The sequence below is a fragment of the Bombina bombina genome, chromosome 1 (assembly GCF_027579735.1).
Source record: "Bombina bombina isolate aBomBom1 chromosome 1, aBomBom1.pri, whole genome shotgun sequence".
NCBI lineage: Eukaryota > Metazoa > Chordata > Amphibia > Anura > Bombinatoridae > Bombina > Bombina bombina.
In genome coordinates this window covers 51,664,804-51,691,459 of record NC_069499.1, presented here as the reverse complement: position 1 = coordinate 51,691,459, position 26,656 = coordinate 51,664,804, and the positions used below count along the sequence as shown (strand labels likewise).

At 42.1% G+C, this 26,656-nt stretch overlaps 1 protein-coding gene and 1 non-coding gene across 2 annotated transcripts in view; both read right to left on the bottom strand.

Moving 5' to 3' along the window:
• The window catches only part of CEP128 (centrosomal protein 128), a 667,652-nt gene that overhangs the window by 254,452 nt on the left and 386,544 nt on the right, over positions 1 to 26,656 (bottom strand). The gene's annotated exons all lie outside the window — the stretch shown is intronic.
• Positions 6,505 to 6,620, bottom strand: LOC128646329 (U5 spliceosomal RNA). The gene has a single exon (XR_008400274.1). It is a non-coding gene; the product is annotated as a U5 spliceosomal RNA (small nuclear RNA).

Genomic DNA, 26,656 nt, shown 5'->3' with positions numbered 1-26,656 from the left:
CATGAGATCTATCTCTGGTTTGCCCCAACGTCGAAGTATTTGGGCAAAGACCTCCGGATGAAGTTCCCACTCCCCCGGATGAAAAGTCTGACGACTTAAGAAATCCGCCTCCCAGTTCTCCACTCCCGGGATGTGGATTGCTGACAGGTGGCAAGAGTGAGACTCTGCCCAGCGAATTATCTTTGATACTTCCATCATTGCTAGGGAGCTTCTTGTCCCTCCCTGATGGTTGATGTAAGCTACAGTCGTGATGTTGTCCGACTGAAACCTGATGAACCCCCGAGTTGTTAACTGGGGCCAAGCCAGAAGGGCATTGAGAACTGCTCTCAATTCCAGAATGTTTATTGGTAGGAGACTCTCCTCCTGATTCCATTGTCCCTGAGCCTTCAGAGAATTCCAGACAGCGCCCCAACCTAGTAGGCTGGCGTCTGTTGATACAATTGTCCAGTCCGGCCTGCTGAATGGCATCCCCCTGGACAGATGTGGCAGAGAAAGCCACCATAGAAGAGAATTTCTGGTCTCTTGATCCAGATTCAGAGTAGGGGACAAGTCTGAGTAATCCCCATTCCACTGACTTAGCATGCACAATTGCAGCGGTCTGAGATGTAGACGTGCAAAGGGTACTATGTCCATTGCTGCTACCATTAAGCCGATCACCTCCATGCATTGAGCTACTGACGGGTGTTGAATGGAATGAAGGACACGGCATGCATTTTGAAGCTTTGTTAACCTGTCTTCTGTCAGGTAAATCTTCATTTCTACAGAATCTATAAGAGTCCCCAAGAAGGGAACTCTTGTGAGTGGAAAGAGAGAACTCTTCTTTTCGTTCACCTTCCATCCATGCGACCTTAGAAATGCCAGTACTAACTCTGTATGAGACTTGGCAGTTTGAAAGCTTGAAGCTTGTATCAGAATGTCGTCTAGGTACGGAGCTACCGCAATTCCTCACGGTCTTAGTACCGCCAGAAGAGCACACAGAACCTTTGTGAAGATTCTCGGAGCCGTAGCCAATCCGAATGGAAGAGCTACAAACTGGTAATGCCTGTCTAAAAAGGCAAACCTTAGATACCGGTAATGATCTTTGTGAATCGGTATGTAAAGGTAAGCATCCTTTAAATCCACTGTGGTCATGTACTGACCCTTTTGGATCATGGGTAAAATTGTCCGAATAGTTTCCATTTTGAACGATGGAACTCTTAGGAATTTGTTTAGGATCTTTAAATCCAAGATTGGCCTGAAAGTTCCCTCTTTTTTGGGAACCACAAACAGATTTGAGTAAAACCCTTGTCCTTGTTCTGACCGCGGAACCGGATGGATCACTCCCATTAATAAAAGATCTTGTACGCAGCGTAGAAACGCCTCTTTCTTTATTTGGTTTGTTGACAACCTTGACAGATGAAATCTCCCTCTTGGGGGAGAGAATTTGAAGTCTAGAAGGTATCCCTGAGATATGATCTCTAACGCCCAGGGATCCTGGACATCTCTTGCCCAAGCCTGGGCGAAGAGAGAAAGTCTGCCCCCCACTAGATCCGTTCCCGGATCGGGGGCCCTCGATTCATGCTGTCTTAGGGGCAGCAGCAGGTTTCCTGGCCTGCTTGCCCTTGTTCCAGGACTGGTTAGGTCTCCAGCCTTGTCTGTAGTGAGCAACAGCTCCTTCCTGTTTTGGTGCAGAGGAAGTTGATGCTGCTCCTGCTTTGAAATTACGAAAGGAACGAAAATTAGACTGTCTAGCCTTAGGTTTGGCTCTGTCTTGAGGCAGGGCATGGCCTTTACCTCCTGTAATGTCAGCGATAATTTCTTTCAACCCGGGCCCGAATAAGGTCTGCCCTTTGAAAGGTATATTAAGCAATTTAGATTTAGAAGTAACGTCAGCTGACCAGGATTTTAGCCACAGTGCTCTGCGTGCCTGAATGGCGAATCCGGAATTCTTAGCCGTAAGTTTAGTTAAATGTACTACGGCATCTGAAATAAATGAGTTAGCTAACTTAAGGGCTTTAAGCTTGTGTGTAATCTCATCTAATGGAGCTGATTCAAGTGTCTCTTCCAGAGACTCAAACCAAAATGCTGCTGCAGCCGTGACAGGCGCAATGCATGCAAGAGGTTGCAATATAAAACCTTGTTGAACAAACATTTTCTTAAGGTAACCCTCTAACTTTTTATCCATTGGATCTGAAAAGGCACAGCTATCCTCCACCGGGATAGTGGTACGCTTAGCTAAAGTAGAAACTGCTCCCTCCACCTTAGGGACCGTTTGCCATAAGTCCCGTGTGGTGGCGTCTATTGGAAAACAGAATTTATGTTTACCTGATAAATTACTTTCTCCAACGGTGTGTCCGGTCCACGGCGTCATCCTTACTTGTGGGATATTCTCTTCCCCAACAGGAAATGGCAAAGAGCCCAGCAAAGCTGGTCACATAATCCCTCCTAGGCTCCGCCTTCCCCAGTCATTCGACCGACGTAAAGGAGGAATATTTGCATAGGAGAAATCATATGATACCGTGGTGACTGTAGTTAGAGAAAATAAATCATCAGACCTGATTAAAAAACCAGGGCGGGCCGTGGACCGGACACACCGTTGGAGAAAGTAATTTATCAGGTAAACATAAATTCTGTTTTCTCCAACATAGGTGTGTCCGGTCCACGGCGTCATCCTTACTTGTGGGAACCAATACCAAAGCTTTAGGACACGGATGATGGGAGGGAGCAAATCAGGTCACCTAGATGGAAGGCACCACGGCTTGCAAAACCTTTCTCCCAAAAATAGCCTCAGAAGAAGCAAACGTATCAAATTTGTAAAATTTAGTAAAAGTGTGCAGTGAAGACCAAGTCGCTGCCTTACATATCTGATCAACAGAAGCCTCGTTCTTGAAGGCCCATGTGGAAGCCACGGCCCTAGTGGAATGAGCTGTGATTCTTTCAGGAGGCTGTCGTCCGGCAGTCTCATAAGCCAATCTGATGATGCTTTTAAGCCAAAAAGAGAGAGAGGTAGAAGTTGCTTTTTGACCTCTCCTTTTACCAGAATAAACAACAAACAAGGAAGATGTTTGTCTGAAATCCTTTGTAGCTTCTAAATAGAATTTTAGAGAACGAACTACATCCAAATTGTGCAACAAACGTTCCTTCTTTGAAACTGGATTCGGACACAAAGAAGGCACGACTATCTCCTGGTTAATATTTTTGTTAGAAACAACTTTCGGAAGAAAACCAGGTTTAGTACGCAAAACCACCTTATCTGCATGGAACACCAGATAAGGAGGAGAACACTGCAGAGCAGATAACTCTGAAACTCTTCTAGCAGAAGAAATTGCAACCAAAAACAAAACTTTCCAAGATAATAACTTGATATCAACGGAATGTAGGGGTTCAAACGGAACCCCCTGAAGAACTGAAAGAACTAAATTAAGACTCCAAGGAGGAGTCAAAGGTTTGTAAACAGGCTTGATTCTAACCAGAGCCTGAACAAAAGCTTGAACATCTGGCACAGCCGCCAGCTTTTTGTGAAGTAAAACAGATAAAGCAGAAATCTGTCCCTTCAAAGAACTTGCAGATAATCCTTTCTCCAAACCTTCTTGAAGAAAGGATAGAATCTTAGGAATTTTTATCTTGTTCCATGGGAATCCTTTAGATTCACACCAACAGATATATTTTTTCCATATTTTATGGTAGATTTTTCTAGTTACAGGCTTTCTGGCCTGAACAAGAGTATCAATGACAGAATCTGAGAACCCTCGCTTTGATAAAATCAAGCGTTCAATCTCCAAGCAGTCAGTTGGAGTGAGGCCAGATTCGGATGTTCGAACGGACCTTGAACAAGAAGGTCCTGTCTCAAAGGTAGCCTCCATGGTGGAGCCGATGACATATTCACCAGATCTGCATACCAAGTCCTGCGTGGCCACGCAGGAGCTATCAAGATCACCGATACCCTCTCCTGTTTGATCCTGGCTACCAGCCTGGGAATGAGAGGAAACGGTGGGAACACATAAGCTAGGTTGAAGCTCCAAGGTGCTACTAGTGCATCCACTAGAGTCGCCTTGGGATCCCTGGATCTGGACCCGTAGCAAGGAACCTTGAAGTTCTGACGAGACGCCATCAGATCCATGTCTGGAATGCCCCACAATTGAATTAATTGGGCAAAGATTTCCGGATGGAGTTCCCACTCCCCCGGATGAAATGTCTGACGACTCAGAAAATCCGCTTCCCAATTTTCCACTCCTGGGATGTGGATTGCAGACAAGTGGCAGGAGTGAGTCTCCGCCCATTGAATTATTTTGGTCACTTCTTCCATCGCCAGGGAACTCCTTGTTCCCCCCTGATGGTTGATATACGCAACAGTCGTCATGTTGTCTGATTGAAACCGTATGAATTTGGCCTTTGCTAGCTGAGGCCAAGCCTTGAGAGCATTGAATATCGCTCTCAGTTCCAGAATATTTATCGGGAGAAGAGATTCTTCCCGAGACCAAAGACCCTGAGCTTTCAGGGGTTCCCAGACCGCGCCCCAGCCCACCAGACTGGCGTCGGTCGTGACAATGACCCACTCTGGTCTGCGGAAGCTCATCCCTTGTGACAGGTTGTCCAGGGTCAGCCACCAACGGAGTGAATCTCTGGTCCTCTGATCTACTTGTATCGTCGGAGACAAGTCTGTATAATCCCCATTCCACTGACTGAGCATGCACAGTTGTAATGGTCTTAGATGAATTTGCGCAAAAGGAACTATGTCCATTGCCGCGACCATCAAACCTATTACTTCCATGCACTGCGCTATGGAAGGAAGAAGAACAGAATGAAGTACTTGACAAGCGCTTAGAAGTTTTGATTTTCTGGCTTCTGTCAGAAAAATCCTCATTTCTAAGGAGTCTATTATTGTTCCCAAGAAGGGAACTCTTGTTGACGGAGATAGAGAACTTTTTTCTACGTTCACTTTCCACCCGTGAGATCTGAGAAAGGCCAGGACAATGTCCGTATGAGCCTTTGCTTGAGGTAGAGACGACGCTTGAATCAGTATGTCGTCCAAGTAAGGTACTACTGCAATGCCCCTTGGTCTTAGCACCGCTAGAAGGGACCCTAGTACCTTTGTGAAAATTCTTGGAGCAGTGGCTAATCCGAATGGAAGTGCCACAAACTGGTAATGCTTGTCCAGAAAGGCGAACCTTAGGAACCGATGATGTTCCTTGTGGATAGGAATATGTAGATACGCATCCTTTAAATCCATCGTGGTCATGAATTGACCTTCCTGGATGGTAGGAAGAATTGTCCGAATGGTTTCCATTTTGAACGATGGAACCTTGAGAAATTTGTTTAGGATCTTGAGATCTAAGATTGGTCTGAATGTTCCCTCTTTTTTGGGAACTATGAACAGATTGGAGTAGAATCCCATCCCTTGTTCTCCTAATGGAACAGGATGAATCACTCCCATTTTTAACAGGTCTTCTACACAATGTAAGAATGCCTGTCTTTTTATGTGGTCTGAAGACAATTGAGACCTGTGGAACCTCCCCCTTGGGGGTAGCTCCTTGAATTCCAGAAGATAACCTTGGGAGACTATTTCTAGCGCCCAAGGATCCAGAACATCTCTTGCCCAAGCCTGAGCGAAGAGAGAAAGTCTGCCCCCCACCAGATCCGGTCCCGGATCGGGGGCCAACATCTCATGCTGTCTTGGTAGCAGTGGCAGGTTTCTTGGCCTGCTTACCTTTGTTCCAGCCTTGCATTGGCCTCCAGGCTGGCTTGGTTTGAGAAGTATTACCCTCTTGCTTAGAGGATGTAGAACTTGGGGCTGGTCCGTTTCTGCGAAAGGGACGAAAATTTGGTTTATTTTTAGCCTTGAAAGACCTATCCTGAGGAAGGGCGTGGCCCTTACCCCCAGTAATATCTGAAATAATCTCTTTCAAGTCAGGGCCAAACAGCGTTTTCCCCTTGAAAGGTATGTTAAGCAATTTGTTCTTGGAAGACGCATCCGCTGACCAAGATTTTAGCCAAAGCGCTCTGCGCGCCACAATAGCAAACCCCGAATTTTTCGCCGCTAATCTAGCCAATTGCAAAGTGGCGTCTAAAGTAAAAGAATTAGCCAATTTAAGAGCATGAATTCTGTCCATAATCTCCTCATAAGAATAATCTTTATTGAGCGACTTTTCTAGTTCATCGAACCAGAAACACGCTGCTGTAGTGACAGGAACAATGCATGAAATTGGTTGTAGAAGGTAACCTTGCTGAACAAACATCTTTTTAAGCAAACCCTCTAATTTTTTATCCATAGGATCTTTGAAAGCACAACTATCTTCTATAGGGATAGTAGTGCGTTTGTTTAGAGTAGAAACCGCCCCCTCGACCTTGGGGACTGTCTGCCATAAGTCCTTTCTGGGGTCGACCATAGGAAACAATTTCTTAAATATAGGGGGAGGGACAAAAGGTATGCCGGGCCTTTCCCATTCTTTGTTTACAATGTCCGCCACCCGCTTGGGTATAGGAAAAGCTTCGGGGGGCCCCGGGACCTCTAGGAACTTGTCCTTAGCTCTACAAAACTGCAGAGCCTCAAAAAATTGATGAAAACTCATGGTTGTTCCACTCCACGGAAATCTTTAGTAAAAGGCGAAAGATTTATTCGATCTGAAGAGAAACCAGAGTATGAAGGAATTGTTCAAAATTCACCAAAATTTCACCACAGTGTCTTAAAGCCTTAAAAGTATTGCACACCAAATTTGAAAGCTTTAACTCTTAAAATAACGGAACCGGAGCCGTTTTTATATTTAACCCCTATACAGTCCCTGGTATCTGCTTTGCTGAGACCCAACCAAGCCCAGAGGGGAATACGATACCAAATGACGCCTTCAGTAAGATTTTTCTATGTATCTGAGCTCCTCACACATGCATCTGCATGCCTTGCTTCCCAAAAACAACTGCGCAATAGAGGCGCGAAAATGAGGCTCTGCCTATGATTAGAGAAGGCCCCCAGTTAAAAAGGTGTCCAATACAGTGCCTGCCGGTTATTTAACATAATTCCCAAGAATAAAATAACTCCTCAAAGCTATAAACTATTAAAAATGCTTATAAATCAATCGTTTTAGCCCAGAAAAATGTCTACCAGTCTTTAAGCCCTTGTGAAGCCCTTTATTCTTATTTAATAAAAATGGCTTACCGGATCCCATAGGGAAAATGACAGCTTCCAGCATTACCAAGTCTTGTTAGAAATGTGTCATACCTCAAGCAGCAAAAGTCTGCTCACTGTTTCCCCCAACTGAAGTTAATTCCTCTCAACAGTCCTGTGTGGAAACAGCCATCGATTTTAGTAACGGTTGCTAAAATCATTTTCGTCTTACAAACAGAAATCTTCATCTCTTTTCTGTTTCAGAGTAAATAGTACATACCAGCACTATTTTAAAATAACAAACCCTTGATTGAAGAATAAAAACTACATTTAAACACCAAAAAACTCTAAGCCATCTCCGTGGAGATGTTGCCTGTACAACGGCAAAGAGAATGACTGGGGAAGGCGGAGCCTAGGAGGGATCATGTGACCAGCTTTGCTGGGCTCTTTGCCATTTCCTGTTGGGGAAGAGAATATCCCACAAGTAAGGATGACGCCGTGGACCGGACACACCTATGTTGGAGAAACATCTTTCTAAATATCGGAGGGGGTGAGAACGGCACACCGGGTCTATCCCACTCCTTAGTAACAATTTCAGTAAGTCTCTTAGGTATAGGAAAAACGTCAGTACTCGCCGGTACCGCAAAATATTTATCCAACCTACACATTTTCTCTGGTATTGCAACTGTGTTACAATCATTCAGAGCCGCTAACACCTCCCCTAGTAATACACAGAGGTTTTCCAGCTTAAATTTAAAATTTGAAATATCTGAATCCAGTTTGTTTGGATCAGAACCATCACCCGCAGAATGAAGCTCTCCGTCCTCATGTTCTGCAAATTGTGACGCAGTGTCTGACATGGCCCTAATATTATCAGCGCACTCTGTTCTCACCCCAGAGTGATCACGCTTACCTCTTAGTTCTGGTAATTTAGCCAAAACTTCAGTCATAACAGTAGCCATATCCTGTAATGTGATTTGTAATGGCCGCCCAGATGTACTCGGCGCTACAATATCACGCACCTCCCGAGCGGGAGATGCAGGTACTGACACGTGAGGCGAGTTAGTCGGCATAACTCTCCCCTCGTTGTTTGGTGAAATATGTTCAATTTGTACAGATTGACTTTTATTTAAAGTAGCATCAATACAGTTAGTACATAAATTTCTATTGGGCTCCACTTTGGCTTTAGCACATATAGCACAGATATCTTCCTCTGAATCAGACATGTTTAACACACTAGCAAATAAACTAGCAACTTGGAAAATACTTTTCAAGTAATTTACTATAATATGAAAACGTACTGTGCCTATAAGAAGCACAGAAAAAGTTATGACAGTTGAAAATTAATAAACTGAAAAGTTATAGCATCAAATCTTTGTAAAAAACACAATTTTAGCAAAGGATTGCTCCCATTAGCAAAGGATAACTAACCCTGATAGCAGAAAAAAAAAAAAAAAATACAGAAATAAACTTTTTTTTATCACAGTCAACTACAATCTCACAGCTCTGCTGTGAGTGATTACCTCCCTCAAAACAAGTTTTGAAGACCCCTGAGTTCTGTAAAGATGAACCGGATCATGCAGGGAAGACAATAAACTTCTGACTGAATTTTTTGATGCGTAGCAAAAGCACCAAAAAAGGTCCCTCCCCCTCACACATAACAGTGAGAGAGATCAGTAAACTGTCATAAATTAAATAAAACGACTGCCAAGTGGAAACAAATAGTGCCCAAAACATTTTTTCACCCAGTACCTCAGAAAATTAAACGATTTTACATGCCAGCAAAAAACGTTTAACATTAATAAATTGAGTGTTATTAAAAAGCCTGTTGCTAGTCCCTGCAAATTAGGCTAAAGTTTTATGCATACAGTATAATTCCAGTGAAGTGCCATTCCCCAGAATACTGAAGTGTAAAATATACATACATGACAGCCTGATACCAGTTGCTGCTACTGCATTTAAGGCTGAGTTTACATTATATCGGTATGGCAGAATTTTCTCAATTCCATTGTCAGAAAATAATAAGCTGCTACATACCTCTTTGCAGATTAATCTGCCCGCTGTCCCCTGATCTGAAGTTTACCTCTCCTCAGATGGCCGAGAAACAGCAATATGATCTTAACTACTCCGGCTAAAATCATAGAAAAACTCAGGTAGATTCTTCTTCAAATTCTACCAGAGAAGGAATAACACACTCCGGTGCTATTATAAAATAACAAACTTTTGATTGAAGGTATGAAACTAAGTATAATCACCACAGTCCTCTCACACATCCTATCTATTCGTTGGGTGCAAGAGAATGACTGGTAATGGCAGTTAGGGGAGGAGCTATATAGCAGCTCTGCTGGGTGAATCCTCTTGCACTTCCTGTTGGGGAGAAGTTAATATCCCATAAGTAATGGATGATCCGTGGACTGGATACACTTAACAAGAGAAATTGTATGCTCTATTTTTATCTTCAAAATGACATGTTGTATATAAATAATGAAAGTTTAATTGTTCCTTTAATGCATTTCTTGGGTACAAAAACAAATTGCATGCTCAGTCTTTGCACAAATCTTAGCTACCTGAAGTCACTTAAAGTAATGGTAAATCCAAGTGTTAAACTCACGCACACTTTTTTGTGCCGTTGCACAGCGCTAAACTCAGCGGCTCTGTCTGCCCACTGCACATCAGTGTTCTACCAATAAGGGGGGGGGGGGGCGCTTGCACCTCTGAGACAATAGCCGTGCATGCATAGAGAACACTGTAAGTTGACACGCACGGCTATTGGTTCAGAGGTGCAAACGTCACCTCATTGAAAGAGACTGATATACCGTGGGTGTCCGGAGCTGCTGAGTTTAGCTATGTGCAACGGCACAGAAAGGTTTAGCACCTTTTTTTTTATTTTTACAAATCTCATCACTTAATCTCTCCTTGTTTTTTATTGATGGTAAATTCTAGTGTTTTTTAAACGCTTGGATTTACCATCACTTTACAGTTTGCAATATACATATCTCATTAAAAAACAACAACTTTGGACTTCTGATATGGAAAACAGAAGTGCTACTAATTGCAATTGAGTGATTTTAAGGCACAATAGAACTCCTATTTTTGCAATCTAGGCTATTGCTGTTTGTTATAAAAACAAATCCGGACAAATGTGGATTGTTATACAGCCATATATTTTATCTGCAAAAATAAATAAATAAAAAGATGTAAGAATGACTGCACAAACTGCTGATCTGAACATGTTCCCAGAGGTTCAATGTCTGAAGCAAAGAACACAAGATAAGAGTCATTTGATGATGAATTCTGGAACCAATCTTTTTTTTATTGAGTCCGAAAATGTCTGCTATTAGCTGCTACCAAACTGCCACTGCAAAACACAATTATGTTTTCCATTAATCTAAATACTACTCAGATGAGAAATTCTGCCGAGATCGATGACAATTAATGACTGAGTTAATCCGCTCCAAGTCACAAGATCAAGGTGAGGCTTTATTATGTGACGTATGAGTTGGAATTGTGTTAAAAAACAACGCATGAAGAGGGGATTGAGTTTAAAGAAAAGAAAATTGTCTAAAGATTTAAGTTGCTCAAAATATGTTTCAGGAACGTAATGAAAAGTCAGATAAAATCGCTCTCATTTTAAATAAAAGGAATCGCTTGTTTGGCAACTTCTGCTCCACATACAGTATATGGGAAATAAGAAACAAATCTTGGTCTTTTGGGTAAATGATGTGCTTTGCGGCTCAGGCAAGAAACTTGTGAATAGTAATGAGGTTTAACCATATGCAGCCTAATAATGAGTAATGTTGTGTACCTACGATGTGTGAGAATGACGTAGCTTCCTTCCATTGCGCCGTCCCCAGCCTTTTCTGCTGTTTGTAAGATATTTGCCAGCAGTGAAGGGGAACCAGTTGACAATCTCATCCATCTTAATGATGCTAAACCCAGCAGCAGCATTTTGGAGCTGCCAAGTTATGTTGTCAGCAGGTTATCCTTTGCCCCGTTGTTTTTAATGGAGCCGTATTTTGGCGATCATTGCTGTTTGCTCTGTAAACAAATTCCTCATAAGCCATGAAAGTCCCAGGAGCTGTTGCACTTTAATAGTAAATCTGATTCGAAGAAACTACAAAATAAAGGTGAACTGTGAACCTCTGGATGCTGCTGCATAGCTCACCTGTGCTGTACACAGGAGATGTTATAAGGACACTAAAGTCAGCTAGAACATGCAATTTTACCCAACTTTCCAGTGTACTTCTAGTATCTAAGTTGCTTTGTTCTCTTGATATCCTTTATTGAAGAGCATACCTAGCAGCAATGCACTACTAGGAACTAGCTGCTGATTGGTGGCTGCACATATAAATGGCTCACCTGATGTGCTCAGCTAGCTCCCCGTAGTACATTGCTACTCCTTCAACAAAAGGATACCAAGAGAATGAAGGAAATTTGATAACTGAAGTAAAATATAAAGTAGTTTAATATTGTATGACCTATCTGAATCATGAAAGAAAAATTTTATGTTTTATATGAGCTTAAGTGAAACAGTCAACAAATATACATTTTGGGCTTCAATGAGAGGCAGCTGACCCCTCAAGTGAGCAAGGAATTTGTGTTTTAAATTATGTACTCTTAAAGGGACAGTGAACACCAGATTTTTTTTATTGTTTAAAAAGATAGATAATCCCTTTATTACCCATTCCCCAGTTTTGCATAACCAACACAGTTATAATAATACACTTTTTACCTCTGTTATTACCTTGTTTCTAAGCCTCTGCAAACTGCCCCCTTATTTCAGTTCTTTTGACAGACTTGCATTTTAGCCAATCAGTGCTCACTCCAGAATAACTTCACGTGCGTGAGCTCAATGTTATCTATATGAAACACATGAACTAATGCCCTCTAATGGTGAAAATTAGCCTATGAACCTCATAGGCTTAGCTTTCAACTAAGAATACCAAGACAACAAAGCAAAATTGGTGATAAAAGTAAATTGGGAAGTTGTTTAAAATGAAATGCCCTATCTGAATCATGAACGTTTATTTTGGACTAGACTGTCCCTTTAAGTAACTGGTTCTGAGGTCAACTGTTAAATTGCCTCTATGAAATACTGCCTAACATTTTAAAGGGATATTGTACTACTAGAATTTTCTCTCCGTGGGTGGCCGGAGCTGCTGGAGTGTATTTAATTGTTTACTAACTGTTCTTTTTCCTTGATTTTGTTATTTGAAATAGCTGGTTTTGTCTGTAGAAAGAGCCACCTATACTGAAAATATGAGTAACAAACACATTTTCTGTAGAAAAGATATATAAACAGGAGACAATAGCACTAAATCAGTGGGGGGCAGGAAATGGAGAGAGAGAATTGTATCTGAAAAAGCTGGTTGTGCTCATTGAACTCCACAGCTGTAGTAAGCTTTTCAATACATAACTATTAGGCACGAGATTACATATACGGCGCAGGCTTCAGCACAGGCGCTGCAACCCACGCCGCCCATAATTTCACCTTGCACATCGGGGTATCCAATAAAACCCACCGGCAGCTCATAAAGTGCCGTAAGTCTGATAAACTAGAGATGTCCAGAAATAAGCGTAAATACAAATTTCTGGAGTCGCTAGTGACTTACGGCACTTTAGAAACTGCTGGCGCCTAAGAAAAGTAAAAATATAATCTCCCGTAAAAGTCTAACACTCCTCCCAAAAATAAGTCCGACACGTAAAAAACCCTTATATCTGCAATCCCCCCCTCTCACAACTAATAATAAATGTATTAACCCCTTAACCGACAACCACACCACAACACAATATACCTAATTAAACTATTAGCCCCTAATCCGCCATTAACCCACAACGCTAACTACCTATTAAAGTATTAACCCCTAAACCGCCAAAGTCCACAACGCAATAAACCTAACACCCTCTAAATGAACCCAAATTACCTTAATTACAAAATACTAAAGTTACTATTAAAATTAAAAAAAATAACACTACTTTCAAAATAAAAATAAACTAAGTATAAATTAAAGGGACAGTCTAGTCAAAATTAAAATTCTGGTGTAGACTGTCCCTTTAAGCTACAATTACAGAAAATAAAAAACAATATGACCAAATTTTAAAAAATTATACCTAATCCGTATGAAAATAACCCCCCCCCCAAATAAAAACACCCCCTACTCTAAGAATAAACTACTAGTAGCCCTTAAAAGAGCTTTTTGCAGGGCATTGCCCCAAGATAATCAGCTCTTTTACAACAAAAAATGCAAAGTCCTCCGTAACAGTGATGGCGGATTAGGGGTTAATAGTTTTAATAGGTAGTTTGCAATGTTAGGGTTGGCGGATTTAGGGGTTAATACACTTTATTAGATATTGCGGTGGGGGATTGCGGTTGACAGGTAGATATATATTGCGCATGCGTTAGGTGTTAGTTTATTTTTGAAGGCAGTTTCGGGAGTTACAGTGCTCCCATACTGAGCGCAAGGCCTGCTGTGGCTGCCTTGTATGGCAAGGTGAAAATGGAGTAAGATTTCTCCATTTTCGCCACGTAAGTCCTTGCGCTGAATATTGGATACGGATTTGCGACGTGGTCCCATGTTAGCTTATTATGGGAGTAAAAATTGCGGGCGACGGGTGAAATATACGTGCCGCATTTATATGCGGCGCTGAATATAGGATACCAAATCTGCGCAAAAACCGGTGTCGCCGCATATGTAATGGAGCCCTAAGTTGTGTATTTAAACGTAGATAACATTAGTAGGTCTGCTTAACCTGCAGGTTCAGTCCATTTTTTAGGGTATGTCTTTGAGATTAACAGGATTTAATACTCTGCAGGGGGTATAACAAGATATTTTATAGTACAGTGTCATTTTAAGTCAGGAGTTTGGAGATTGTACAATGGAAAGTTGTTTAACATTATACCCTAGTATAAATAAAGATTCTATCTGAATCACGGAAGAAAAAAATTGGGGTTCAGTGTCCCTTTAATTGTTCTTTAACCTGAAATGTGTGATTTTCACAATGTTAAAGAGACATAATAGTTCAATTGAAATTGACTCATGCACATTTAAACTTGGAGTGGAAGCATTACTGCAATATACTGTACTGGTATAAGGAAAAATGCTTTTACAAAAAAAAATGTACCACTGTTTCAGGGGAATACATAGAAAAGGCCGCTTGCTCCCAGTCAAACCGTAGCCAAACTCCCCGATACCTCAGAATGCAGAACACAAAATGAGTCATTGCTGATGCAATACCCCCATCCATTAGCTATATGGGGAGCTGCAATGCAAACTAGGCACGGACAGCATATGTGCATAGGTCCATGAAACCATCACTTTTTATTGCACACGTCTAAAGTTTGAACATTATGCCATGTTAAATCATTACCAGCAAAGAACTAAAATAAAACAACAAACGGCTCCGATAAAATGATGTGGCCAGCTGCTCAATTTTCTTGATGGTTTCTAAATTTCAAACAAACTTTGCTGACCCATGATCTAAGTGTGTGAGCGGCCACTGGGCAATCAATGGAGCTTGTGTGACTGCATTGGACGTTATTAAACAGGGCAATGCAGCAAACGACAGATTCTAAAAAAACTTCTTTTTTTGGGTCTCTTGAAGGGAAACCGTAAAATGTTCTTTCATGATTTGGATAGAACATAGGATTTTAAACAACTTTCCAATTAACTTCTAATATCAAATTTGCTTCATTCTCTTGGTATCCCGTGCTGTAGGTACAACACTGCACTACTGTCAGCTAGATTAACATATCTAGTTATCCAATCACAAGAGACACATGTGTGCAGGCACCAATCAGCAGCTAGCTCCCGCTAGTGTAGGATATGTATGCATCTTTTTCAACAAGGGATACCAAGAGAACAAAGCACATTTGAAAATAGAAGTACATTTAAAAAAAGTGTCTGAAAATGACCTGCTCTATCTGAATCATGCACAAGTTATTTTGACTTTCCCATCCCTTTAAAATGTGTGTATACAAAGTGTGCTTGATGAAAACAAACAAACCATCCAGCACAGCTATAATCGTATGCAGTTGGAAGGTATCTCAGTTCCTAGGTGACACGACTGATACACTTTTTCAGAGCTGAGATGTGGCAGCTCACTGTTCTCCGATTACTGGCAAACCCGTCACCTTGAGCCAGTCGCTTTGTCTCAAATCACAAAATGAATCAAGCAATTCCCTCAGTTGTGCTGGCCGTACCAAACAGACCAATAAGAAGCGACTGAAGTAAAAAGCAGACACCAGGAGCATAATGTTCTACAGCAAATGCACAACACGAAGCGAACAACTCTGATAAATGACAGAACATTCTCAAGAGAGGATCGTTTACTTACACAGAGCACACAGCCTCCTTCCAAACTAAGTGATTGACATAAAGATCCCCTTCTCTCCTGTTATATAATGGCCAAAAGAAATACATTACACTTTCAGCAAAGAAAAACATAAATACTGAAAAATATACATCTTATTACCGAGGGAGTTCGCTATATAAACATGCGCTCCATAACCCACCGAAACACGCCAAGGATGTAAAAAGCAGTGTTCTGTAACTTCACAAAATATCCCCCCCCCCCATCCGAATAAAAGAAGTCTTAAACTTTACTGGTGTTTTAATAGCAGCAAATAAAGCTGATGGACTAAATGGACAAAGATAGAACTGGAAAACAGAATTTATGCTTACCTGATAAATTACTTTCTCCAACGGTGTGTCCGGTCCACGGCGTCATCCTTACTTGTGGGATATTCTCTTCCCCAACAGGAAATGGCAAAGAGTCCCAGCAAAGCTGGTCACATGATCCCTCCTAGGCTCCGCCCACCCCAGTCATTCGACCGACGGACAGGAGGAAATATATATAGGAGAAACCATATGATACCGTGGTGACTGTAGTTAGAGAAAATAATTCATCAGACCTGATTAAAAAACCAGGGCGGGCCGTGGACCGGACACACCGTTGGAGAAAGTAATTTATCAGGTAAGCATAAATTCTGTTTTCTCCAACATTGGTGTGTCCGGTCCACGGCATCATCCTTACTTGTGGGAACCAATACCAAAGCTTTAGGACACGGATGAAGGGAGGGAGCAAATCAGGTCACCTAAATGGAAGGCACCACGGCTTGCAAAACCTTTCTCCCAAAAATAGCCTCCGAAGAAGCAAAAGTATCAAATTTGTAAAATTTGGCAAAAGTGTGCTGTGAAGACCAAGTCGCTGCCTTACATATCTGGTCAACAGAAGCCTCGTTCTTGAAGGCCCATGTGGAAGCCACAGCCCTAGTGGAGTGAGCTGTGATTCTTTCAGGAGGCTGCCGTCCGGCAGTCTCATAAGCCAATCGGATAATGCTTTTAAGCCAAAAGGAAAGAGAGGTAGAAGTCGCTTTTTGACCTCTCCTTTTACCAGAATAAACAACAAACAAGGAAGATGTTTGTCTGAAATCTTTAGTAGCCTCTAAATAGAATTTTAGAGCACGGACTACGTCCAAATTGTGTAACAAACGTTCCTTCTTTGAAACTGGATTCGGACACAAAGAAGGTACAACTATCTCCTGGTTAATATTTTTGTTGGAAACAACTTTCGGAAGAAAACCAGGTTTAGTACGCAAAACCACCTTATCTGCATGGAAAACCAGATAGGGCGGAGAACACTGCAGAGCAGATAACTCTGAAACTCTTCTAGCAGAAGAAATTGCAACCAAAAAAAAAACTTTCCAAGATAGTAACTTAATATCTACGGAATGTAAGGGTTCAAACGGAACCCCTTGAAGAACTGAAAGAACTAGATTTAGACTCCAGGGAGGAGTCAAAGGTCTGTAAACAGGCTTGATCCTAACCAGAGCCTGAACAAATGCTTGAACATCTGGCATGGCTGCCAGTCTTTTGTGAAGTAAAACAGATAAAGCAGAGATCTGTCCCTTCAGAGAACTTGCAGATAATCCTTTCTCCAAACCTTCTTGTAGAAAGGATAGAATCTTAGGAATTTTTATCTTGTTCCATGGGAATCCTTTAGATTCACACCAACAGATATATTTTTTCCATATTTTATGGTAAATTTTTCTAGTTACAGGCTTTCTAGCCTGAATCAGAGTATCTATTACAGAATCTGAAAACCCACGCTTTGATAAAATCAAGCGTTCAATCTCCAAGCCGTCAGTTGGAGGGAAACCAGATTCGGATGTTCGAATGGACCCTGAACAAGAAGGTCCTGTCTCAAAGGTAGCTTCCATGGTGGAGCCGATGACATATTCACCAGGTCTGCATACCAAGTCCTGCGTGGCCACGCAGGAGCTATCAAGATCACAGAGGCCCTCTCCTGATTGATCCTGGCTACCAGCCTGGGGATGAGAGGAAACGGTGGGAATACATAAGCTAGGTTGAAGGTCCAAGGTGCTACTAGTGCATCTACTAGAGTCGCCTTGGGATCCCTGGATCTGGACCCGTAGCAAGGAACCTTGAAGTTCTGACGAGACGCCATCAGATCCATGTCTGGAATGCCCCATAATTGAGTTATTTGGGCAAAGATTTCCGGATGGAGTTCCCACTCCCCCGGATGGAATGTCTGACGACTCAGAAAATCCGCTTCCCAATTTTCCACTCCTGGGATGTGGATCGCAGACAAGTGGCAGGAGTGATCCTCCGCCCATTGAATTATCTTGGTCACTTCTTTCATCGCCAGGGAACTCCTTGTTCCCCCCTGATGATTGATATATGCAACGGTCGTCATGTTGTCTGACTGAAACCTTATGAATTTGGCCTTTGCTAGTTGAGGCCAAGCTCTGAGAGCATTGAATATCGCTCTCAGTTCCAGAATGTTTATCGGGAGAAGAGACTCTTCCCGAGACCATAGACCCTGAGCTTTCAGGGATTCCCAGACCGCGCCCCAGCCCACTAGGCTGGCGTCGGTCGTGACAATGACCCACTCTGGTCTGCGGAAGCTCATTCCCAGTGACAGATTGTCCAGGGTCAGCCACCAACGGAGTGAATCTCTGGTCTTTTGATCTACTTGAATCGTCGGAGACAAGTCTGTATAATCCCCATTCCACTGTCTGAGCATGCACAGTTGTAATGGTCTTAGATGAATTCGTGCAAAAGGAACTATGTCCATTGTTGCAACCATCAATCCTATTACTTCCATGCACTGCGCTATGGAAGGACGAGGAACAGAATGAAGTACTTGACAAGAGCTTAGAAGTTTTGATTTTCTGACCTCTGTCAGAAAAATCCTCATTTCTAAAGAATCTATTATTGTTCCCAAGAAGGGAACTCTTGTTGACGGGGACAGAGAACTTTTTCTTTGTTCACCTTCCATCCGTGAGATCTGAGAAAGGCTAGGACGATGTCCGTATGAGCCTTTGCTTTTGACAGAGACGACGCTTGAATCAGGATGTCGTCCAAGTAAGGTACTACTGCAATGCCCCTTGGTCTTAGAACCGCTAGAAGGGACCCTAGTACCTTTGTGAAAATCCTTGGAGCAGTGGCTAATCCGAATGGAAGTGCCACAAACTGGTAATGCTTGTCCAGAAAAGCGAACCTTAGGAACTGATGATGTTCCTTGTGGATAGGAATATGTAGGTACGCATCCTTTAAATCCACGGTAGTCATACATTGATTTTCCTGGATAGTAGGTAGGATCGTTCGAATAGTTTCCATTTTGAACGATGGTACCCTGAGAAATTTGTTTAGGATCTTTAGATCCAAAATTGGTCTGAATGTTCCCTCTTTTTTGGGAACTATGAACAGATTGGAATAAAATCCCATTCCTTGTTCTCTTATTGGAACTGGATGTATCACTCCCATATTTAACAGGTCTTCTACACAATGTAAGAATGCCTGTCTCTTTATTTGGTTTGAAGATAATTGAGACCTGTGGAACCTTCCCCTTGGGGGTAGTTCCTTGAATTCCAGGAGATAACCTTGAGAAACTATTTCTAGCGCCCAAGGATCCTGAACATCTCTCGCCCAAGCCTGAGCAAAGAGAGAAAGTCTGCCCCCCACTAGATCCGGTCCCGGATCGGGGGCTATCCCTTCATGCTGTTTTGGTAGCAGTGGTAGGCTTCTTGGCCTGCTTACCCTTGTTCCAGCCTTGCATTGGTTTCCAGGCTGGTTTGGGTTGTGAAGTATTACCCTCTTGCTTAGAGGATACAGAATTAGAGGCTGGTCCGTTTCTGCGAAAGGGACGAAAATTAGGCTTATTTTTAGCCTTAAAAGACCTATCCTGTGGGAGGGCGTGGCCCTTTCCCCCAGTGATGTCTGAAATAATCTCTTTCAAATCAGGTCCAAATAATGTTTTACCTTTGAAAGGAATGTTAAGCAATTTTGTCTTGGAAGACACATCCGCTGACCAAGACTTTAGCCAAAGCGCTCTGCGCGCCACGATAGCAAACCCTGAATTTTTCGCCGCTAATCTAGCTAATTGCAAAGCGGCATCTAAAACAAAAGAGTTAGCCAATTTAAGTGCTTGAACTCTGTCCATAACCTCCTCATATGAAGATTCTTTACTGAGCGACTTTTCTAGTTCCTCGAACCAGAAACACGCTGCCGTAGTGACAGGAACAATGCATGAAATTGGTTGTAGAAGGTAACCTTGCTGTACAAAAATCTTTTTAAGCAAACCCTCTAATTTCTTATCCATAGGATCTTTGAAAGCACAACTATCTTCGATAGGAATAGTAGTGCGTTTGTTTAGAGTAGAAACCGCCCCCTCGACCTTGGGGACTGTCTGCCATAAGTCCTTTCTGGGGTCGACTATAGGAAATAATTTCTTAAATATAGGGGGGGGAACAAAAGGTATGCCGGGCCTTTCCCACTCTTTATTTACTATGTCCGCCACCCGCTTGGGTATAGGAAAAGCTTTGGTGGGCACCGGAACCTCTAGGAACTTGTCCATCTTACATAATTTCTCTGGAGTGACCAAATTGTCACAATCATCCAGAGTAGATAATACCTCCTTAAGCAGTGCGCGGAGATGTTCTAATTTAAATTTAAATGTCACAACATCAGGTTCAGCTTGTTGAGAAATTTTTCCTGAATCTGAAATTTCTCCCTCAGACAAAACCTCCCTCATGGCCCCTTGAGATTGGTGTGAGGGTATGTCAGAACAGTTATCATCAGCGTCCTCTTGCTCTTCAGTGTTTAAAACAGAGCAATCGCGCTTTCTCTGATAAGTAGGCATTTTGGATAAAAGATTTGCTATGGAGTTATCCATTACAGCCGTTAATTGTTGCATGGTAATAAGTATTGGCGCACTAGATGTACTAGGGGCCTCCTGTGTGGGCATAACTGGTGTAGACACAGTAGGGGATGATGTAGTATCATGTTTACTCCCCTCATTTGAGGAATCATATTGGGCAATATCATTATCTGTTGCATTACTGTCCTTACTTTGTTTGGACACTATGGCACAATTATCACATAAATTTAAATGGGGAGACACATTGGCTTTCATACATATAGAACATAGCTTATCTGATGGTACAGACATGTTAAACAGGCTTAAACTTGTCAACAAAGCACAAAAAACGTTTTAAAATAAAACCGTTACTGTCACTTTAAATTTCAAACTGAAAACACTTTATTACTGAATATGTGAAAAAGTATGAAGGAATTGTTCAAAATTCACTAAAATTTCACCACAGTGTCTTAAAGCATTAAAAGTATTGCACACCAAATTTCAGAGCTTTAACCCTTAAATTAACGGAACCGGAGCCGTTTTCAAATTTAACCCCTATACAGTCCCAGCTATATGCTTTGCTGAGACCCAACCAAGCCCAGAGGGGAATACGATACCAAATGACGCCTTCTAGAAGCTTTTTTAGTGATTCTTAGATCCTCACACATGCATCTGCATGCCTTGCTCTCCAAAAACAACTGCGCAGTAATGGCGCGAAAATGAGGCTCAGTCTATTAACTAGAAAGGCCCCCAGACTAAAAAAGGTGTCCAACACAGCGCCTGCCGTTTTTTAAACGTTCCCCAAGATTATAATGCTAATTATTAGCTAGAATCTGCATAATATGCCCCAATAAAGCAATCGTTTTAGCCCATAAAAATGTCTACCAGTTTTTAAGCCCTTTTTTTAAGCCCTTTATTCTTTTATATTTGACTAAGAAAATGGCTTACCGGTCCCCATGAGGGGAAATGACAGCCTTCCAGCATTACATGGTCTTGTTAGAAATATGGCTAGTCATACCTTAAGCAGAAAGGTCTGCTAACTGTTTCCCCCAACTGAAGTTACTTCATCTCAACAGTCCTGTGTGGAAACAGCCATCGATTTTAGTTACTGTCTGCTAAAATCATCTTCCTCTTACAAACAGAAATCTTCATCCTTTTCTGTTTCAGAGTAAATAGTACATACCAGCACTATTTTAAAATAACAAACACTTGATAGAAGAATAAAAACTACATTTAAACACCAAAAAACTCTTAACCATCTCCGTGGAGATGTTGCCTGTGCAACGGCAAAGAGAATGACTGGGGTGGGCGGAGCCTAGGAGGGATCATGTGACCAGCTTTGCTGGGACTCTTTGCCATTTCCTGTTGTGGAAGAGAATATCCCATAAGTAAGGATGACGCCGTGGACCGGACACACCAATGTTGGAGAAACAAAATTTACTGAGCTGATAACCCGTCCTCTAAAGATCGGCCTCCAAATCACGCAGGATTAATTGCCCAGCTCTGTCTATTGACTATTTATGTAATGGTATCTGTAGCAATTACTACGTTTTACAGTTCTATTGCTTGGTTCTGGTGTACCACAGTGGGCACCTAGCAATTTATTTATTTATTTATTCATTCAACAATGGATATCTAAAGAAAAAAGCAAATTAGATAATAGAAGTAAATTGGAATGTTGTTTAAAATTGTATTCTCTACTTGAATCATGAACAAAAAATTTTGGGTTGAGTGTCCCTTTAACTGCTCACCTCTATTAAGGCAGAAACTTTTTTTGCAAAAGTTTGCATCAAACTGATCCATACACTGGTTTATCTATTGCACTGGTTTTCAAACCTGTCCTCGGGCCTTCCTAACCGGCCACATTTTGTGGCTATCTGAACTGGAGCACAGGTGAAATAACATAATTTATGCTTACCTGATAAATTTATTTCTCTTGTAGTGTATCCAGTCCACGGATCATCCATTACTTATGGGATATATTCTCCTTCCCAACAGGAAGCTGCAAGAGTCCACCCACAGCAAAGCTGCTATATAGCTCCTCCCCTAACTGCCATTACCAGTCATTCGACCGAAAACATGCAGAGAAAGGAAAACCATAGGGTGCAGTGGTGACTGAAGTTTAATGGAAAAATTACCTGCCTAAAAGTGACAGGGCGGGCCGTGGACTGGATACACTACAAGATAAATAAATTTATCAGGTAAGCATAAATTATGTTTTCTCTTGTTAAGTGTATCCAGTCCACGGATCATCCATTACTTATGGGATACCAATACCAAAGCTAAAGTACACGGATGATGGGAGGGACAAGGCAGGTACTTAAACGGAAGTTACCACTGCCTGTAAAAAACCCTTCCTCCCAAAAATAGCCTCCGAAGAAGCAAGGTATCAAATTTGTTAAATTTGAAAAAGTATGAAACGCAGACCAAGACTCCGTCTTGTAATCTGTTCAACAGAAGCCACATTTAAAAAAGGCCCAAGTGAAAACCACAGCTCTAGTAGAATGAGCTGTAATCCCTTCAGGAGGCTGCTGTCCAGCAGTCTCATAAGCTAAATGAATTATGCTTTTTAACCAAAAAGACAGAGAGGTTGCTGAAGTCCTTTGACCTCTCCTCTGTCCAGAATAGACAACAAACAAGGTGAATGTTTGATGAAAATCTGTAGTAGCTTGTAAGTAAAACTTTAAAACACGAACCACGTCCAAATTGTGTAATAGACGTTCCTTCTTTGAAGAAGGATTAGGATACAAGAATGGAACAACAATCTCTTGAGTGATATTCTTGTTAGATACCACCTTAGGTAAAAACCCAGGTTGGTACACAGGACTACCTTATCCGTACGGAGAACCAGATAAGGAGAATCACATTGCAACGCAGATAACTCGGAGACTCTATGAGCCGAGGAAATAGCTACCAAAAAGGAACTTTCCAAGATAGAAGTTTGATATCTATGGAATGAAAAGGTTCAAATGGAACTCCTTGAAGAACCTTAAGAACCAGCTTTAAGCTCCATGGCGGAGCAACATTTTTAACCACAGGCTTGGTTCTAACCAAAGCCTGACCAAATGCCTGAACGTCTAGAATACCTGCCAGACGCTTGTGCAAAAGAATAGACAGAGTAGAAATCTGTCCTTTTAAAGAACTAGCTGACAACCCTTTTCTCAAAATCATCTTGGAGAAAAGATAATATCCTGGGAATCCAGACTTTACTCCATGAGTAACCCTTGGATTCATAACAATAAGATATTTACACCATATCTTATGTTAAATTTTCCTAGAGACAGGCTTTTATGCCTGTATTAAGGTATCAATTACTGACTCGGAGAAGCCATGCTTTGATAACATCAAGCGTTCTGTCTCCAGGCAGTCCATCTCAGATTAGTTATATTTAGATGGTTGAAAAGACCCTGAGGTAGAGGGTCCTGTCTCAGAAGCAGAGACTGTGGTGGAAAGGATGACATGTCCACCAGATCTGCATACCAGGTCCTGCGTGGCCACGCAGGCACTGTCAAAAGCACCAAAGCACTCTCCTGCTTGATCTTGTGCAAACCCCTCCGGAGGGAATTCCCACTCCCCCGGATGAAAAGTCTGACGACTTAGAAAATCTGCCTCCCAGTTCTCAACACCTGGGATAGGGATAGTTTTTTTTTTTTTTTAACTGAGGCCAAGTCTGAAAAGCATGGAATATCGCTCCCAGTTCCAGAATATTCATTAGAAGGAGGGTCTCCTCCTGAGTCCACTATCCCTGAGCCTTCAGGGAGTTCCAGACTGTATCCCAACCTAAAAGGCTGGCATCTGTTGTAACAATTGTCCCATCTGACCTGCGGAAGGTCATACCCTTGGACAGATGGACCCGAGATAGTCACCAGAGAAGAGAATCTCTGGTTTCTTGGTCCGGATTTAACAGGAGAACAAATCTGTGTAATCCCCGTTCCTCTGGCTGAGCATGCATAGTTGCAGTGGTCTGAAATGTAGGCGTGCAAACGGTACTATGTCCCTTGCCGCTACCATTAAGCTGATTACATTCATGTACTGAGCCACCAAAGGGCGCGGATGGAATGAAGAACACGGCAGAAATTTAGAAACTTTGACAACCTGGACTCCGTCAGGTAAATTTTAATTTCTACAAAATCTATCAGAATCCCTAGGAGGGAAACCCTTGATATTGGGGATAGAGAACTCTTTCCTTGTTCACTTTCCACCCATGCGATCTCAGAAATGCCAGTACTACGTCCGTATGAGACTTGGCAACTTGGATGTTTGACGCCTGTATCAGGATGTCGTTTAAATAAGGGGCCACTTCTATGCCCCGCGGCCTAAGGACCGCCAAAGTGACCCCAGAACCTCCATAAAGATTCTAGGGGCTGTAGTTAACCCAAAGGAAAGAGCTACAAACTGGTAATGCCTGTCTAGAAAGGCAAACCTGAAAAACCGATGGTGATCTTTATGCATCGTAATGTGAGGATAAGCATCCTTCAAATCCATTGTAGTCCTCTATTGACTCTCCTGGATCATAGTTAAGATGGTACGAATAGTTTCCATCTTAAATGATAGAATTCTAAAGAATTTGTTTAAGATCTTTTAGATCCAAAATAGGTCTGAAGGTTTCCTTTCCTTGGGAACCACAAACCGATTTGAGGAAAACTGTGTCCCTGTTCCTCTATTGGAACTGAATGGGTCACGTACACAATGCAAGAATGTCTCTTTCTTTATCTGGTTTGCAGATAAATGTGAAAGGCAAAAACTCCCCTTTTTTGGGGGGGGAAAGCTTTGAAATCCAGAAGATATCTCTGGGGTATAATTTCCAATGCCCAGGGATCCTGGGCATCTCTTGCCCACGCCTGGGCGAAGAATGAAGTCTGCCCCCTATAGGATCCGTTACCAGATAGGGGTCCGTTCCTCATGCTGTTTTAGAGGCAGCAGCAGGCTCCTTGACCTGCTTATCTTTGTTCCAGGTCCGGTTGTCTCCAGACCGCCTTGGACTGAGCAAAAGTTCCCTCTTATTTTGCCTTAGAGGAAGTTGATGCCACACCTGCCTTGAATTTTCGAAAGGCACGAAAATTAGGCCTTTTTTGTCCCTTGATTTGGACCTGTCCTGAGGAAGGGCATGATCTTTTCTTCCAGTGATATAAGTAATAATCTCCTTCAAACTAGGCCTGAATAGGGTCTGCCCCTTGAAGGGAAGTTAAGTAGCTTATTTATTAAAGTCACGACAGCTGACCATGATATAAGCCATAGCGCTCTGCGCGCCAGTATAGTAAAAAACAGAATTCTTAGCCGTTAGTCTAGTCAAAGGAACAAAGGCATCAGAAAACAAAGGAATTGGCTAGCTTAAGTGCTCTAAGCTTGTCAAATATATTCATCCAATGGAGCCTGTAAAGCCTCATCAAGAGACTCAAACCAGAACGCCGCAGCAGCAGTGACAGGAGCAATGCGTGCAAGGGGCTGCAGGATAAAACCTTGTTGAATAAACATTTTTTATCCATTGGATCTAAAAAAGCACAACAGTCCTCGCCATAGGTAGTGGTACGCTTAGCTAGAGTAGAAACTCTTCTCTCCACCTTAGGAACTGTCTGCCATAAGTCCCGTGTGGTGGCAACTATTAGAAAACATTCTTCTAAAAAATAGGAGGGGAAGAGAACGGCACACCTGGTCTATCCCATTCCTTATGAAAAATTTTAGTAAACCTCTTTAGGTATTGGAAAAACATAAGTACACACCGGCACTGCATATTATTTATCCAGTCTACACAATTTCTCTGGCACTGCGATTGAACACATTCATTCAGAGCAGCTAAAGCCTCCCTGAGCAACAAGTGGAGGTTCTCAAGCATAAATTTTAAATGTAGAAATATCAGAATCAGGTTAAATCATCTTCCCTGAGTCACAAATATCACCCACAGACTAAGCATATTGTGAGGTAGTATCAGACATGGTTCTTAAAGCGTCTGTATGCTCTGTATCTACCCCCAGAGCTGTTTTGCTTTCCTTTAATTTCAGGTAGTCTGACTAATACTGCTGCCAGTGTATTATACACAACCTTTGCCATGTCTTGTAAAATAAACGCTATGGGCGCCATTGATATACTTGGCGCCATTTGAGCGTGAGTCCCTGGAGCGGGAGTCAAAGGGTCTGACACGTGGGGAGAGTTAGTCGGCATAACTTCCCCCTCGACAGAATCCTCTGGTAAAATAAACGCTATGGGTGCCCTTGATGTACTTGGCGCCATTTGAGCGTGAGTCCCTAAAGCGGGAGTCAAAGGGTCTGACACGTGGGGAGAGTTAGTCGGCATAACTTCCCCCTCGACAGAATCCTCTGGTGATAATGTTTTTAAATACAAAAAATGATCTTTATTGTTTAACATGAAATCAGTACATCTGGTACACATTCTAAAATGGGGTTCCACCATGGCTTTAAA